Source organism: Pan troglodytes, chromosome 16 (assembly GCF_028858775.2).
Source record: "Pan troglodytes isolate AG18354 chromosome 16, NHGRI_mPanTro3-v2.0_pri, whole genome shotgun sequence".
Lineage (NCBI taxonomy): Eukaryota > Metazoa > Chordata > Mammalia > Primates > Hominidae > Pan > Pan troglodytes.
Genome location: NC_072414.2, coordinates 87572827 through 87592365, shown reverse-complemented (window position 1 = coordinate 87592365; position 19539 = coordinate 87572827).

Here is a 19539-nt window from a genome sequence, read left to right as displayed (position 1 = left end):
CTATTTTCAATTTTAATTTCCCCAATTTTGTAGCACTACGTGTGCTATAACTAAAACTTATAGTTTTAAAAGAACTATCCGAGGAGTAAGAAAGGGAAATCTAGGACACCTAATAATGTAATAATTAAGAATAGTTAAAAAACAAAATTAAAAAGTCCTCAAAGTACGTATAGATCTTTACTATTCTAATACATTTAGTAAATCCTACAGAGATCGACTTTTGCTGTTCATGCTTGCAATGCATAGACATTTAAAAAATAGGCTGGGCTTGGTGGCTTACGCCTGTAATCCCAGCACTTTGGGAGGCTGAGGTGGGCAGATCACCTGAAGTCAGGAGCTTAAGACCAGCCTGGCTAACATGGTAAAACCTTACCTCTACTAAAAATACAAAAAATTAGCCAGGCGTCATGGCACATGCCTGTAATCCCAGCTACTTGGGAGGCTGAGGCAGAAGAATGACTTAAACCTTGGAGGCAGAGGTTGCAGTGAGCCAGTGAGCTGAGATCGTGCCACTGCACTCCAGCCTGGGTGGCAGAGTGACACTCTTTCTCAAACAAAAAAAAAAAAAAAGAAAGAAAGAAAGAAAAAAAGAAAGAAAGAAAGAAAAGAAAGAAAGAAAGAAAGAAAGAAAAAATAATACCACCTTAAGCACTCTGGAATTTCTTACCCTATCTTCCAAATTAAATCATAATTAAAAATCAAATGAAAAACATCTAATAAAGAAAAGGTAGGCTCAACATAACAGTATTGTGGGTTGAGAAGTGCTCTAACACATCATCTTGTCTAATACCCTAATTTCACAGATGAAAAACTAAGGCCCAAAGAGTAGAACTGAATTTTCATGGGTAACATATCAGTAGAGAAATACAGGTTACCGATAAGTTCTGATACAAAGCATATCCAGTTATGTTATACTTTTTTAAATACCGCACGCGACTCAAGAATAAAATAATCCCATTAAGTGAGAGTGTTAGGTCTTTCTTTGTAACTTCTCTCTTGATAGAGACCATGTTTCCAATCAACTAATATTTCTCACAAGTGCAGCCAATGCAGGGAATGAAAGGTGTTTGATCTTGTTTTGGCTCACAAGGGGAAAAAAGAGAATATCATAAATACATAAAAATTATAATTATTAAAATTCCATAACATTTTGATGTAATTAAGGCAGAATTTCATTGCAGTTTATCAGGTGTTTTTTTAATGTTCCTCTTAACATATATATATATATACATACACACACACACACACACATATATTTACACCCCCACACCTATATACCTGTGTATATTTTCTCATCAAGTTAATTTTAATAAACTAGATTCTCATCTACTATTTTGTTCATGGCTTAAAATTATGTCTTGAAACATCCTTGAAACATTGGTGTCATTTCTCATATCTTGGATCTGTAGAAAAGTTTTCCTCCTTAACTCTTGGTATCATTCCCACACTCAAGTATCATCATTATGACCTTACTTGAGTTAATAAGACCCAACCACTCTTTCTATTAACAATAGAAGATAAGGAAATGTGGGGGTAAGAAGAAGGGCAAGAAAATGAGGGACTTAAAAAAACCTCAGTGCAGATGCTAAGCAACCAAGGGCATCTTCTTTATCTACCGGTGAGCAGAGGCTAGCTTTGCTGCAGTAACAATCTCAGAATATCTGTAATTTCACACAGCAAGAGTGATTTTCACGCATAATGGACTAGGAGTCCAAGCAGATTTTCAGGGCGGTGTTCTCCACCTGCTGGCACAGGGATCCAGGATGCTTTGCTTTAGGACACCACAGTATCATCACTTGCTTTCACGATTACTGCAGCAGGAAAAGAGTAAGCGCCATTAAGAATCAGAAAGTAGACTGGGTGCGGTGGCTCACGCCTGTAATCCCAGCACTTTGAGAGGCTGAGGTGGGCGATCATCTGAAGTCAGGAGTTCGAGATCACCCTGGCCAACATGGCAAAACCCAGTCTCTATTAAAAAGACACAAATTAGCTGGGTGTGATGGTGCGTGCCTGTAATCCCAGCTACTCCAGAGGCTGAGGCAGGAGAATTGCTTGAACCCATAAGGATTGCGCTACTGCACTCCAGCCTGGGCAACAGAGTGAGACTCCAACACACACACACAAAATAAATAAATAAAAATCAGAAAGTAAGTGCCATAGTTCCTGCTACAGTTTAAATGTGTCCCTTCTGACTCCTGGATATTTGGCAACCAAAAGAGATGTTTATGAAAATATGTTTTTGCACGAGGAGTTATATTTACACAGATGTATGTGTGTATCAGAACAGAATATGCACTTTGGGGAAATTAAATAAATATCATTTGAAAAAGTAAAAAAAAAAAAAAAAGTGTCCCTTCCAAAATTCAAATGTTGCCAGTGTGATACTATTAAGAGGCAAGGCCTTTCAGAGGTGATTAAACTGTGGGAGGGCTCCTCCCCTGTGATTGGGCTTAGGTGCCTTTATAAAGGGGATTGATAAGGCAGTAGGTCCCTGTGGCCCTTCCGCCTTCCTCCATGTGAGGATACAGCTAGAAGGTCCTCACCAGATGCTGCAGGCTTGATCTTGGACTTGTTAGCATCCAGATTGTCAGAAATAAATTTTTGTTCTTTATAAGTTACCTAGTCTTAGGTGTTCTGCTACAGCAACATAAATGGAAAAGATACCCCCTAAAGCTGGGCACATTATTTTCATTTTTATTTCATTGTCCAGGAGTGATCTCAGAACCTTGCCTCACTTCTACTGATCAGGGAACTGCAATCCTCTTGTAAGTCTGCACTGAAGGAGAATTGAGTATTGATAAACAATAGTGGATTTAATCATACATAAATGTAAACACACATGCAATTTAAAAATAATAGTCTTGACTCTGGAATCACTTGAGGATTGAGTGTGTATAATTGTAAAATCTAAAGTCCATTGATTCTATTAGTGCTACTGCAGTTTACCTACGGGTCTGAGAGAAAGATTTTTTACAGATTGTGAAATCTTGCTAGTTTACAGTTAGTTGGATTAGAAAAAGCTAAGGACAGGTGAGGAATCTATCAAAAGTTTCTGAACATTTCTTTAACAAAACAATGTCCATAGTAATAAATATTCATTTACCAATTATTTTGGGGACATATGTTTACTTATAATCTGAAAAATGTTATTTATCTCCTCCCAAAAGATGTCCATGAACAATTGTACTCAGAATATAAAAATACTAATCTCAAATATAATTATATGTTTTACTCTGATTTTTCACGCAAAAATTGATGGCCACATTTTTGGAAAAAATAGTTATGCAACGTTTTAAAATCTTAAGGTAAAAGTTAAGTTAGTTGAGCAAATTACTGGTGTCGGGCGACAAATAGTATATTGTAATTGTGGCCTGATTTGAACACGATAACATGACTGACATCTTTCATATTCCCTCAACGTTGATAGCAACAGTGGCAAAAATGCTGTTCACACTGGAGTAATAGCAGCAAAGACAGGTAGAGCTCCTACAGCCGGCTTTGTCTTAGGAGGGTAGGCTTGCTTCAAGGGACATGGGAATTCCCAAGATTCTTTGAATTAAATAGCAGTTTCTTTTATTTCCAGTTAGTGAATTCATTTTTGGTCAAGTATGTATCTTTATATCCACCGGATGATTATCATCAATTCGTGTTTCATTGTTATCTGAATAGATGTAAATTTCAAGCGGACGCTGCATATTTCTGCTGGCAGAGCAATTGAAAAGAGCTCGGTACTGTGCCTGGCACATAGTAGGATTTCAATAAAAACTTGATGCATAAATGAAAGGCATCAACACTCATTTGCACCTAGCAGAAATTGGTGTCCCATGGAAAATAACATTGGCATGGTTGTTTTCTTCCACTTCTAGAGTGGCAAGTTGCTAACAAACCTTTGGAAGACATGTTTTCCAAATAAGTATTTAACCATATTGAAGTTATTTATGTCCTTTTAAGTTTTCAAAAGGGGCTCAAAAATAAGAATGCTCCTTTGAAGTCATCTGAGTACTCACAACAGATGGAAACCTGCAGCTTGCTATGGAGAGATAGCAGCTATTTCATTTCATTGAGTTCTAACGGGAAATATCTTAGCTGCCAAACTATCCATGTTTGGTTCAAAATGTTGGAAGAAATGCCCTCAACTCAGGGATGGTAAGCCCTGCTTTAAAAATCTGCTACTTTAATGTCTGTGTGTTCCAAACCACACAAAGTTCAGCCATATACCATGCATATGGCTTCCCAGTTCCATGTGGTAAAATTAAAAACAATTTTGTAGAATATTCAGAAAACTGCTTTTGTATTGAAAAAAATCTAAGAGAACTTTATGTCCTTTCTTTATCTGGTTCTCATTTTTCATTCTCTCTCTCACACACATCTATATACAAATTCAAACCATTTAATATCTTTTCAGAAAGATATCAACTTTAAAATCGCATTATTAAAAATAAAACCTAACACCCAAAACCCACAATTTTTTTCTCTCTCTAAAAGAAAATAAAACTAAGGCTATATAAGCTCTGTCAAACTCCTTTTTATATCTAAGAGCCTAATATAAAACCCATATAAACCAATAATCTTGTAATATAAATGTATATGATATATAAGTATAGAAAATGTAATATAGTTCTTTAATTTTTTTATTGTTATACTTTAAGTTCTAGGGTACATGTGCACAACGTGCAGGTTTGCTACATATGTATACATGTGCCATGTTGGTGTGCTGCACCCATTAACTCGTCATTTACATTGGGTATATCTCCTAATGCTATCCCTCCCCCCTCCCCCCACCCCCTTAACAGGCCGTGTGTGTGATGTTCCCCTCCCTGTGTCCAGGTGTTCTCATTGTTCAGTTCCCACCTATGAGTGAGAACATTCGGTTTGGTTTTCTGTCCTTGCGATAGTTTGCTGAGAATGATGGTTTCCAGCTTCATCCATGTCTCTGCAAAGGACATGAACTCATCCTTCTTTATGGCTGCGTAGTATTCCATGGTGTATATGTGCCACATTTTCTTAATCCAGTCTATCATTGATGGACATTTGGGTTGGTTCCAAGTCTTTGCTATTGTGAATAGTGCCACAATAAACATACGTGTGCACGTGTCTTTATAGCAGCATGATTTATAATCCTGTGGGTATATGCCCGGTAATGGGATGGCTGGGTCAAATGGTATTTCTAGTTCTAGATCCTTGAGGAATCGCCACACTGTCTTCCACAATGGTTGAACTAGTTTACACTCCCACCAACAGTGTAAAAGTTTTCCTATTTCTCCACATCCTGTCCAGCACCTGTTGTTTCCTGACTTTTTAATGATTGCCATTCTAACTGGTGTGAGATGGTATCTCATTGTGGTTTTGATTTGCATTTCTCTGATGGCCAGTGATGATGAGCATTTTTTCATGTGTCTTTTGGCTGCATAAATGTCTTCTTTTGAGAAGCATCTGTTCATATCCTTCGCCCACGTTTTCATGGGGTTAATTTTTCTTGTAATTTTGTTTAAGTTCTTTGTAGATTCTGGATATTATCCCTTTGTCAGGTGGGTAGATTGCAAAATTTTTCTCCCATTCTGTACGTTGCTTGTTCATTCTGATGGTAGTTTCTTTTGCTGTGCAGAAGCTCTTTAGTTTAATTAGATCCCATTTGTCAATTTTGGCTTTTGTTGCCATTGCTTTTGGTGTTTTAGTCATGAAGTCCTTGCCCATGCCTATGTCCTGAATGGTATTGCCTAGGTTTTCTTCTAGGGTTTTTATGGTTTTAGGTCTAACATTTAAGTCTTTAATCCATCTTGAATTAATTTTTGTATAAGGTGTAAGGAAGGGATCCAGTTTCAGCTTTCTACACATGGCTAGCCAGTTTTCCCAGCACCATTTATTAAATAGGGAATTCTTTCCCCATTTCTTCTTTGTGTCAGGTTAGTGAAAGATCAGATGGTTGTAGATGTGTGGTATTATTTGTGAGGGCTCTGTTCCGTTCTATTGGTCTATATGTCTGTTTTGGTACCAGTACTATGCTGTGTTGGTTACCGTAGCCTTGTAGGATTTGTTTCCTTTAAATCCAGTAGAATCAGCAATAAATTAGTAGAATACTCTGGAACAGGATAATGGTAGTTTGTAGCTTGGTGTCAGAAAGTAATTTTCGACACCACCAACGGTTTGTTGGAAGTTAACAATCTTCTACCAATGTGATTTAAAAAGAAAAATAATATTAAGATCCTCAAAATATTACAAAAGATGTTTATTTGTCCTTGTTCACTTTGCTGTGAAGTTCTTCAGGTGAAAAACCCTGACTGAAAATATGATCTCTCCAAATGTGGTTTGTCAAAGTTTGAATTTGGTGGTTCCATTACAGACACCTATTTTTGGTTCTGCCAATGTGCAAAATAGGGCAGCCTTCTTTCCAGCCCACATTACCAGTTTCCTACCTAGAGTGTGGCATGCTCAGTGGTCTGGTCATAAATCTAAACGCATCAGAAATATTGACTGCATTGAGGGTTTTGTTGTTGTTGTTGTTGTTGTTGCTGTTGTTGTTGTTGCTGTTGTTGTTGGTTTTTGAGACAGGATCTTGCTCTGTCTCCCAGGCTGGAGTGCAGTAGCACAATCCTGGCTTACTGCAACCTCTGCCTTCCAGGTTCAAACAATTCTCCTGCCTCAGCCTCAGGAGTAGCTGGGATTACAGGTGCCTGCCAATACCACCTAGGCTAATTTTTGTATTATTATTATTTTTTTAGTAGAAATGGGTTTCACCATGTTGGCCAGGCTGGTCTTGAACTCCTGACCTCAAATGATCTACCCGCCTCTCCCTCCCAAAGTGCTGGGATTATAGGCATGCGCTCGGCTTGCATTGAGATTTGAATGGGAGAAAGAGATTCTTCTTAACACTCACTCAGCTATAAAAGAAAAAATCAACCTTGTGATTTGAAAAATGAAGTTTTTATTTATGTATGTATTTCAGTTACTTTTAAATTGCAATGAAATCAATTTCCTGCTTTGGCTTCAAAGACATTTTGGAAGGAGGATTTTTAGTCCCAAGGTTTAAATACAATTTTAAATCCTGAAAGTCCCTTTGTTCTGTAGTATCAGAGTCTAATGGTAACTTTGACCATGATATGAACACTTTTGGAAAATAATATGAGAATAATGTTGGTGGCTCTTTTACGTGTGATTACTGATATTTTTAGGGTAGTCTCTTGGTAATAGCTCAGCCCTTATAAATGCTTACTTTTAGTTTGAATGGACTTTACTGATAGTGTTTGAAAAAACATTTTTTAAACTAGAAAAAAAATGCATTTTGGAGCAAATGAGAGCTTATGCCTTGGTATCTCTTCTTCTCCCAGGTATGATGGTTTATTGTACAGCGACAGAATACGAAAATGAGTTTATTAAGTTTACTTAGAAATGATTCAAAGATATCTGTGTGAGCTCCTTCAGCTATGTCAACATTTTCTTGAAAGATACCTGAGATTATTTGATGTTTACTTTTTTAAGTATAGTATTTGTAAGTTAAAGTGCACAGGAACATTTTATTACATTTTAAATGTAATTCCTGATCCCCAGATGCTCTCCATATAAATCTGAACAAACCCAAGACATCGCTATCTATATTAGATCAACAAATCCTCTCAGTCCCTGGGCTAGTGTTAAGAATAAGCAGCAAAAAGTGAAATTCCTTGGTAATAAAACTTCTGTTTCTTGACAAGTGTGATGTAAGGACGTTTTTTGCTATGCTGCCTACACCTTTCAAAGTAGGTTACATTGTATAGTACGATTATGTCTTCCTGTAACCTCTATTTCAAAAGTGCATGGTGTGTAAATAATACATTTTTCTAACAACTGTTTTAATGGTCACTGTTTTTAAGGTCATCTTCATGTGAAATTCAAAACTGCAAAATGCTGAAAATCCAATTTTGCTTTAAAGGAAGGGATGCTTTCTTTTTCTTTTTTTCTTCCCCCTTTTGGGTTTTTATTCCTATTTCTTAAAATGGTAATCTCAATGGGAATTGGCATACTCATACATCAAACTTCATTTATGCCAACATCAAGTTAAATAATTTCTCCAAGCTTTAAGTACACCATGAAATTGGGCATACCTATGTGGGCTATTGCTATTGACTTCTCAAATTATTACATTACACTTTTCTTCTTGAAACCAGACAAATATGATATTTTCAGGGATAGAAGACACAAATTTATCTCTTTCTATTGCCCCCAAAAGACATTATAAGCTGCTGTGTCTTCTGGTTCGTGCAGGAAACACCCAATTACTGCCAGCTAGAACATCCATGAAATGATTTCTATTAAAATAGATTGAACCCCCCAATAACTACAGGTCTGTGTATATGTTCCTATATAACATTCATTATTTCTTCTTCTGATGACATTGTAGAAATTTGGAAAATTACATAAAATTACAGTGGGAGGAAAAAAATCATTTGTAAGTCTGCCCAGATAATCATGATTTATATTTTGAGGTGTAATAATCCCTTGCCAACCCCAGCTTGGCCAACTGAAGTATTGAGATAACACTGTTTTGCATCATTATGCCAAAAATTAAAATTCCACAACCTATTTACATATACAGGATTCAGTTCAATATCCTTAAACAAGTGCAGAATGACAAGATTTCTTTAAATTACACTCCTTTGATATAAAAGTGAAAGAACAGATATGCAAAATTTTGCCTTTGTACAAAGACCAGGGGAGGGGCATTTATGTTGCTGAAATCTGTTAAAACAAAATGAAAACACAAAACACTAACAGGGGTTGAAACATCCAACCAGGAGTAACCTGTAAATAACATAAAATTAGTGGAACATATTGCCTTTACCATATAATGGGCGCTAAAAATAATATTTCCCTGGAAGATTGAAGAAACTAAATTAGCACTATTGTTAACTTCCAAAGTAGATATTTGTTAATGCTGTAGTATCTTTCGTTTCACAACAGATTACTTTCTATGCTCCAAGTGTAGTACATTTTACTATTTTCCAGTAAAATCCTTATTTTCTATGAACATCTGATATAATTATAGTTTTGTCGTTCATTAGAGTACCAGGAATTTAACTAGCATATTGATAAGGATTAAATATAAATACCTTTTTACATTGATATATTTATACTTAAAAAAAACAAAATGAAATCATTGTATTTTATAACTTGCCTTTTCTTTAACAATTACTATAGGATTTTTCTTTTATGCTGTTCTGTTTTCTTTTAATAATTATGAATGGCTCCATAGAATCTCACCAATGAAACCATAGCTTATTAAGGCATCCACTCTATAGATCATTAGACTGCATTTAACTCTATTTTTCTTCTTAATTAATAAAACCACAATTAATAACTTTGAGTTTAAATCTTGGGCATATTTTTAATTTTTGTTTTTAATATATATTTCTCTAAGTCCAATCAAAAGGTCTACAGATATGACCACTTTAAGGTCTGTGACACCTTTCTCCATTTTGCTCCACAGAAATATTATTCTGTTTTACTTGTCCCTTAGTTTATCCATGAATGGACTTTCATGATACTGGATATTATCATGAAAACATTTTGCCAATATTAATAATGAAATAATGTATCTATTGTTATTAATTTCCATTTTTTATTACCAGGCATTTAAAACACTCTTTTATGTTTCTTTTCTATCTTCTTTTCATTTGTGAATGGCCCTTTTTCATGCTTTCACACATTTTTCAATAAAGGCATTCTTTTCTGTGATCTTTTCGGATGTAATTTTTTTGTTTCATTTCACCTTGAAGTTAATTTCAAAGTTGTAATTAGAACAGAGAAGTTCACATTTCAATTCAGCCAAATCCAACCATCTTTTCTTCAGAGTTCCGTCTTTATCTTTTTGTAAACCAAACATTTTTTGTCATATCAGGACCTGCTTACAGATATCACATTCACAGTGATATTTTTGTCAGCACTTATCTCTAAATGTGTTATGAACTTCTTTAGATTTTCCTTCTCTAAAGGAAACACTGAGGGAGCCAGCTCCCCTTTTGGCTAGTGATTTTTGTGTTTAGTTTCTTCTTCCTTCCAGGTAAATTATTTCCTAAGAAGCCTCTAACTTCTTATGCAAATATGTCTTTGCTAGGCACAGACCCAGAGTTTGCCCAACACAACCTGGCACATTTGAATGTCTTTTCTGCCCAGCTTAGACCCCTGTGGCATTTAGGTATTTGCCACCCAGAGGTGAGGTGCTCTCCCATATGCCAGAGGGATTCCTACATGCCTAGAGGGTGAGCAATTATCCTGGTGTCTGAAATATCACTGACTAACTTTCATTGTTCTGTGTGGTGGGGAAATGGAGCATTTCTTTCCAAGTTTTTGTACGAGAAGGTAAAGGAAAAAACAGCAGCCCACACTGTCCTTTTTCATTCCAAATGCAGAAGTTTTCCACAGGAAGAGTTTTAGTATTTTTTAGTCGAAATTAAATTTCAAGCAATTGAAACATTTACAATTCAACACTATAATGTACTCAAAAATAAATTATTTTAGCCAAAAGAAAATGATAGCAGATGGAACTCAGGATCCACTGAAGGAAGGAATGAAGAATAGCAGAAAGGGTAAGTATCTTGGTAAACATAAAAGAATTATTTTTGTAGAGCCTTCATTTTTTATATACATATATATTTTAAAAACTAATGACTGCTTAAAGCAAAAAATGATAATAATATATTGTGGGGTCTATAGCCACAAAATATAAGAAAGTAGAAAAAGAGTGGGAGAGGATGAATTGAATTATATAGCTGTAAGATTCTTACATTGTTTTAAAAATAATATAAAATTATTTGAATGTAGACCATGATTACTTAAAAGAAAATTTATGTCATCACTAAGGTGATGAACAAAAATTGCACAAAAATGTAGCTAAATGTTACCACACATAGAATACAAAAATATACACAACTTATCCAACAGAAGGCAGGAAAGAAATGGAATAAACATAAATTTCAAGATGGAAGAGCTCAACTGAATCATTGATAATTACATTAGAAATTGACTAGACAACTTATTAAGAGGCATAATTTTTAAAAATTGATTTAAACTAATAGAAGACCCAACTGTATTTTTATAAGATGTACTTAAAATATAAGCAAACGAGTATTTTGAATGTAAAACTGTGAAAAATGGCACACCATAATGTGGCTATAATATTACACAAAGTAGACTTTGATTAAAAAATTACCAAAAGTTAAAAAAAATTGTAATGTTGAAGGCATCATCAAGTTCACAGAGAACAATAAAAGTACTAAATGTGTGTCTATCTTTAAACTTCTATATACATGAAGGGGAATTTGGCAAAAATAAAGGCAGAAATAAACAAATGCAAAGCATAGTTTGAGATTTTTATCAACCCTAAATATTTGATAAAACAGGCAGACAAAAAAATAACAGTAAAAATATGGATGATTTGAGAAACAGTATCAACCAACATGATCTAGGTGGCCCCTAGTGAATGCTACCACTAATCAATACACGTGGAACATTCATTAAAATAGACTGTAGACTGGGCATTGAAACATATCTTAACAAATACTGAAAGTTTGAAATCATTCCATTTATACCATCTAAGCACAATGGCATTTAATTAGAAATTAATAGTGATAAGACATATTTAAAAATCCCTAAGCATTTGGAATTGTATTAACACACCTCTACATAAACAATAAATCCACAAATAAGTCACAAATAAAAATTAGAAAATACTTTTGGTTGAAAAGCAATGAAAGCACACTATCAAAACTTGTTAGATGCAGTGAGAGTATAAGCATAATACTTGGATGAAGATTTATAGTTTTAAACGCTTATATTACAAATTAAGGAAGATATAAAATCAATATTTTACATTCCTCCATTAAAAAACTGGAAAGGAAAAGCAAATTAAACCCAAAGTAAGGAAAGCAAAAGAAATCATCAAAATAACAGCAGAAATAAATGATACAGAAAATAGGCAAACAATATAAAAATCAAGTCAAAAAATAATTTTTGAAAAGATTAATAATATTGATTAATCCACAGCAAAAATGAATGAAGAGAAAAAGAGACACTCAGAAAAAGACAGAGAAAGAGATTGAAAGAGAACCAATAGTAATAAAACTGTGGTCCTCACTGAGATTTTATATACATTTAATATAAATATTAAATTAATATAAATATTAAATGTACATAAATATATTAATATATAACCTTTATATATTTAAAGATTAATAGTGGAATGTTATGGGCCAGGTACAGTGGCTCGCGCCTGTAATCCCAGCTCTTTGGGAAGCTGAGGAGGGCAGATCACTTGAGGTCAGGAGTTTGAGACCAGCCTGGCCAACGTGGTGAAACCCGTCTCTACTAAAAATACAAAAATTAGCAGGGCGTGGTGGCGGGAGCCTGTAATCCCAGATACTCGGGAGGCTGAGGCAGGAGAATTGCTTGAACCTGGGAGGCAGAGGTTGCAGTGAGCTGGGATGGCACCACTGCACTCCAGCTTGGGAGACAGAGCGAGACTCTATCTCAAAAAATAAGAAGAAGAATAATGGAATGTCATGAACACCATTATGCCAATAGCAGAGAAAAGTTAGATGAAATGAATACATTACTTGAAAAAATATTATCAAAATTAACAAGTGGAAATAAAAAATCTGAGTAATTTATTAAAGAAATCATAGTCAAAGAACGGAACAAAAATAATTAAAATGAAATAAACCTTCAGACCTTGACTGCAACACTGATGAAGTTTACCATATATTTAGTGAAAAATAAAACCATAGCTGGGTGCGATGGCTCATGCTTGTAATCCCAGCACTTTGGGATGCTGAGGTGGGTGGATTGCCTGAGGTGAGGAGTTTGAGACCAGCCTGGCTATCGTAGTGAAGCCCTGTCTCCACTAAAAATACGAAAAATTAGCTGGATGTGGTGGCAGACACCTGTAATTTCAGCTACCAGGAAGGCTAAAGCAGGAGAATCACTTGAATCCGGGAGGCAGAGGTTGCAGTGAGCCAAAATCACGCCATTGCACTCCAGCCTGGGCAACAAGAGCAAAAATACTCTGTGTCAAAAAAAAAAAGAAGAGAAAAAGAAAACTGCAGGGTCATTCTTTTTCAAGAACATAGGCTTAACAAAGCCTCAACAAAATGTTAGCAAATTAAACCGTGAGATATATAAAAAACATAATATATGGTGTCCAAGTGGGATTTATCCCAGAAATATAAAGTTAGTTGTTTAGCACTGAAAAATCAATCAGTGCAATTCAACGCATTAATAGATTCAAGGACAGATAAATATACACTGATATGAAAAGATTCATAAATGCATTTGCAAAAATTGAATACCTGTTCAAGAGAAACTCTTGAAAAATTTGTCATAGAAAAAAGACTTATCCAGGTAGAAGTTATCTACAGAATTCCTGCAGTTAACATCACACTTTTGGGTGAAATATTCAAACAGCAGAAATAAGGCAAATATATTCTCTGTTACTGTTTCTGTTTGAAATTTTTCTGGAGGTTCTAGTCAATACAATAGGGCAAGAAAAAGGAATAAAAGACATAAACATTGGGAGAAAAGAAGTGAAACTTTGTTATTTACAGTGTACATTATGACATATATAGAAACTTCTATGAAATCTACAAAAAGTCTACAAAAAAGGTAATTTCAGCAATATCAGAGAATAGAAGATCAATATATCATTTTTTTTTTTTGAGATGGAGTCTTGCTGTGTCTCCCAGGCAGGAGAGCAATGGCACAATCTCAGCTCATGGCAACCTCCACCTTCTGGGTTCAAGAGATTCTCCTGCCTCAGCCTCCCAAGTATGTAGGATTACAGGTGCTTGCCACTGCGCCCAGCTAATTTTTGTATTTTTTAGTAAGATAGGGTTTCGTCATGTTGGCCTGACTGGTCTCGAACTCCTGACCTCAGGTGATCCACCTGCCTCGGCCTCCCAAAGTGCTGGGATTATAGGAGTGAGCCACCACACCTGGCCTAATATACAATTTTAGTTGTATTTCTATTTTCCAGCAAAATACATTTGGAAAATATAAAATATTAAGAGCAGTATCATTTTCTTTAGCCCCCAAAGCAATGGGATATTTGGGGCTAAATTTAACAAAACATCTGTAAAATCTATATGCTGAAACTATACATCATGTGTAAGAGAAATTAAAGAAGAACTCAATATGAATGGGGATGTATCACATTAATGAACTGGAAAGTCCAATATTGTTAAGATGTCAATCATCCTCAAATTAATCTATAGGTTAAACACAATCCCATTCCAAACCCTAGAAGGTGGGCTGTAGAAATTAATAAGCTGATTCCACAATGCATATGTACATTCAAAGAATCTATGTAACCAAAACCATTTTGTAAAAGATAATGCTGGAGCTCTTATACTACCTGATTTAAAGATTCATAAAGTTACAGCAATCAAGGCATTGCAGTTTTGTCTTAAGGATGAACATGTAGATAAATGAAACTGAATGAAGTACTATAAGTAGATCCACGTATAGAGAGAAAATTGATTTTTGACCAATTTCAGTGAAGGAAGGGAATTTTTTAAAAACAGATATTCCTAGAGCAACTGGATATCCATTTGGATAAACACCTGTTTTACTTTATTAATATCAGATAAAATTGACTTTAAAGTAAAATAATTATCAGAGGTAAAAAGTCGCTGAAAGAAGAAATAATTCATCAGGTAGAGACACCAATTCTATATTGGTATGCACCTAATGTATGCCAATATATAGAAAGCAATAATATAAATGAATGTATATAATATTGTATACCAAGCTAACTTTACATATAGAATTACAGAGAGAAATGATTTGGTCTGAATCGTAGAGGGAGAAACCAAATGGCTTATTAGGGACATGACTTTGATCTGTGCCGTCTACAGTTTGTGTTGATGGAGCAAATCAGGTTTTTCAAATTTCAGGTACCTGGGAGGTGCTAGAAGCCGCAGTATCCCCTAACTGCCCTGTGTAAGATCCAGTAAATGAAGGTCTAATTAGGGATATGTTCAGGCAACATTAAGAATTTGCTCCTAACTATATGTAACACATATAACTATTATGTGTATATATGCATATGCATATATAAGTAAATGTAAATATAGATACATAACTTCTACAGTGTACATGTGCACTATTGATGTGTTTTGGCTCTGTCCCCACCCAAATCTGATCTTGAATTGTAGTTCCCATAATCCCCACATGTCGTGGGAGGGACCTAGTGGGAGGTAATTGAGTCATGGAGGCGGTTACCTCCATGCTGTTCTCATGATAGTGAGTGGGTTCTCACAAGATTTGGTGGTTTTATAAGGGGCTTTTCCCCTTTGCTCAGCACTTCTTCCTGCTGCCTTGTGAAGAAGGTGCCTTGCTTCTTCTTTGCCTTCTGCCATAATTCTAAGTTTCCCAAGACTTCCCAAGCCATGCTGAACTCTGAGTCAATTAAACCTCTTTTCTTTATGAATTACCCAGTTTTGGGTGTTTCTTCATAGCAGTGTGAGAATGGGCTAATACAACTATGTATAATAGTTGGTATATACATCTACATCTATTTTACATATATGCTGTGTCTCTATATGTTTGTGTGTGGGCAAGGTGAGTCATTAGTTGTTGGCTTTGACAGAAGGCATAGGAGAGATATTTGTTAGATGCTGATTTTGTTTTATTTTATTCTCCTAATGGACTTTGGAAGTTGGTAATATTGTCCAATTTTACAGATCAGAAAATGGAATCATAGGATTAGTCATATAAAATATATCATTTTTTCTTTATCTTAAGGGCTACTTTTATTATGCACTTTTACAGAACATAAAAATGGGCAGCAAATGGTGATCTGGATTTTTAATTCAGGTTTAAACCCAAAGTGTAGTTCCTTGACCGCAATATGTTTCTACCCTTCATTTGATGGTGCAAAAATGGATCAAGGAGCCAGACATGAACCCTGGCAGAAAAGCACATTCTTGAGGACTGGTCTCAGCATTCACACTGTAACTCAGAAGTTGGAAGCCAATAATTTTGAGTCATAAAATCAGCATGACATTGAGTGTATGTAGGATGGTCAATTTTTTAAGAGTACATTTTGGTATTGAAAGTAATGGCAAAGCTGCAATTACTTTTGCATCAACCTAATAAAAGATAAAACAAATTTCCAAGTCTCTCAGTGACACAGGAGCCAGAAGAAGCTATTGAAAATTTACACCAAGTGAAGGATGGCCAATGGAAGTTAAGATATGCAGTGCCCATTATTACTAATTTAACATATATAAAATGTCATTGATATTTTCTTTATTTCATGTGCTGCTTTTACAGGACATAAAAATATTTTAAGGGCTTTCAGTTTTAGGTTCATCTGCAACTTCTGTCTTTTAAACCTTTTTTCTCCAGGAGATATTAATTTCTTCATCAGAACCGATAGTCCCGCTGTCATTGAAATGAGCTGTGTGGTGAATATTAGGAGCATCCATGCTCAGCCACACCCTCGGAAACTGCTGCAAATGCTGCCATTGACAGGAGGCAGTGACACTACTGGATTGCTGTCACCTGAGCCTTAGGTTCTTTGGTCTCTAGTCTCCACTGAGTCACACTGGATACAGCACAGGGCAAGAATAGCCTCCTTCAATGCAATCACACAACCAAAATATACCGGAATCTTTGGGGAAGAATGGAACAGAAGATACTTTAAGAGATTAATTTTCAGTTTGTCCCTTTCCCTATAACATGAAGCCAGATTTGTCCCCTCCCATTGAAATAGCTGTTGATGATCTTGGGCTCTACATTAAAGTGTAGAACTCAGGCAATCAGGAAGGCGCTAAGCAGTAGATGAGCCTCTCCATTGAGAAGGTGTGGTCCAGGGAAAAACCATGCCATTTACTCAGATTTAAGAGCATGGAGGTGCAATCTTATCAACATGATTATGTGACTAATATAATTCCCAGAAGCCAAGACCGTGCAGCCTCTAAATATTCCATTATCTTGTTGGCCTCCCTATGCCACTATTACTATGATTATATGTGTGCAGTTTGTGATTTGGGTTTGAGCCAATAATATCAATAAATATAGATGATTCACATGCACTTTATTTTAATCTGACTTACATTGGAAAGGTGAGAAAATCACTCTTGGAAATCCAGAGCTTGGAAGATTTCCAGTAAAAATTTCCAACAAAAAGATCTGAATATGGCTCAGGTTTGTTTAAAAGGAGCAACTGATGAAAACATTTCTTTATTGCTCAGAAAACATTAAAAGATTTGCTTACAGCTTTGCTATGGGTGATAAAAGCAAATTAGTAAAAATTCCACTAGGAACAAATATTACGTTATGAGCTGCCTTTGTTATTGTCTTATTATAAATTAATAAAGCCACATTCCAAATCATACTGGGATCTTGAGTTTGGTGTAAAAAGGAGGAGAAGGTGCAGGAGTTAGAAATCCTGATTTTAAAATAAAAAAAGGGATTGTTATGCAAGCAGCATGGGATATTTGTTGTGTGTGGTAGTGAAGATGAAGATTTAATGGAAGAATAAACAATAGTGGTGCAGGGCGGAACATCAGGGATGGAGCTCCAGTTACTTAGGGGTAGGGACCATAATGGAATTACTAAGTTTGCAATTCTGTTGTGCCTTTGGACCTGTAGGAGCCAGTGAAGCATTTGCTATATTAATTATAGGGGCTGGAATTTTGTTTTAGCAGGACTCAAAACATCGTGGTCAGATGGGAGCTATTCATGTTCTCATTTTGGAAAGAGATATGTGTATGTGTGTTTGCATGTATGTGTGTGTGTGTGTGTGTGTGTATTTAACATGCTAGTATTAATAGAGAGGAGATGGGGTATGGAAGAGTTTTAATTTGGGGTGATATAGAGGTCAAAAATATCTGTGTAATACATAGAGCAGAAGGCATGGCCTACATTTAATTATACACCAGCAGAAATATTTTGTAGCTACTTCCCTCCAGTATGATCACGGAATCATTGATGACGTAAGATTAAGAAATAGCCTTATTGTTAAAAAAAGCTAATAAAAAAGAAGGATCATCTATTGTAAAGATGAGAGACAGAGACAAAATAACTCATCTGTAATGCAGATTTATTAATAGTCATTCACTGATTTTCAGTAAAATACTCTTCATGTAACCTTGACTTTATTAAGGAGTCCTTAAGGTGCATTTGGAAGACAGATAATGAGTTTGGGGAATAGCCTTATCTACATCAAGCTAATCTTTAACAGCTTGGAAAAGAACTAGCATAAAGTTCTTCAATTTGAGTGACAGAATCATGTTAAGATGAAACCATTTAAAACGTCCTTTTAATATGAAGACTTTATGGTACACGGCAATATTTTTATAAGAATGCTTCATGGAGCAGTGGGAACATGAAATAAATAAGAAATATAGAAAACCATGGAGCTTTCATACTATTCTTGAGGGTCAAATGAATTGCTAGTTAAGAGAATAAAGAATTCTACTGTCCAAGGCCTCTGAGTGGCACTTTGTATCTGGGTTAATAAAAGCAAGTCAGACGTCCCCAGGGGGAAAAAAGTGTTTCATTCACGTTAGCTGTCTCCTTTAAAGGGAGGGACAATCTGAAGGGAGGGATTTTGAGTGGCATGTCATTGTCGAGACTGCACATGCCACATTGTCAGGACTTCTATGGAGAGAAATCCGCAGGAACCTTTCTGACCCTTCGCAAGTGCAGGTCTCTGTGTGTCTGTGTGGGTGAGCGTAAGCAGGCTGAGAGCCGAAAGAAAGAGGGATGAAAAGAAAACTAATTGAGAAGTATCTTTCTAATGAGACAGCTCATATTTACCCATGTGCAGATTCCCAAGTTCAGATTTTTCTCCTTTAGTGAAAATGTGAGCGCCCTTCTTTAGCATAAGACTAGACATGCCATGAGAAGCTTTTTACCCCCAGCTTCTATGCAAGAGTTACATCACATGGCAAGCTGAAATAGGCTACAGTTTTCAAAGCTTGAAACATGTTCATTAGTGAAGCCCTTCTTATTCCTGTTGCTTCTGATAAACTTATTTCAAGTCTTTTACTTATTTATTATAGTTTGTTGATTCGTTTTGTTTTGCTTTTCCCCCTCTTGTCTCAGCGGATTGAGTCTATTTCTTATTTCTTTCTTTAGTCCTTACAAATTTAGGATTTCATCAAAAGTACCTTCAGCCCAGAAATCATCGCACAGAGGTTCAAACCAGGAAGTTTCAGCTGATTTTTGAAAATTCACTTTCCCCAGCAATAAGGCACTCCCAAACTTTGCCTAAGAGATTTAAAGGCTTTTATGCTATTTCAATAGTTATCCAATTTTCTTTCTAACTCTGGTATAAAATCATTTCTTCTTCTTTAGAAAACCCAAAAGGATCATTTGTAGATATCAGCGAAGGCTAAAATGTGTCATTACAGATTGACTTGCAGTTGGCAAGATGTGAATGCAATTGTGAGAGAAGCAAGAAGCAACTCTCCTTACACTCCTGAGAAATTTCAGTCTTGGGGGGAGAAAAGCAAGAAGCAACTCTCCTTACACTCCTGAGAAATTTCAGTCTTGGGGGTAAGA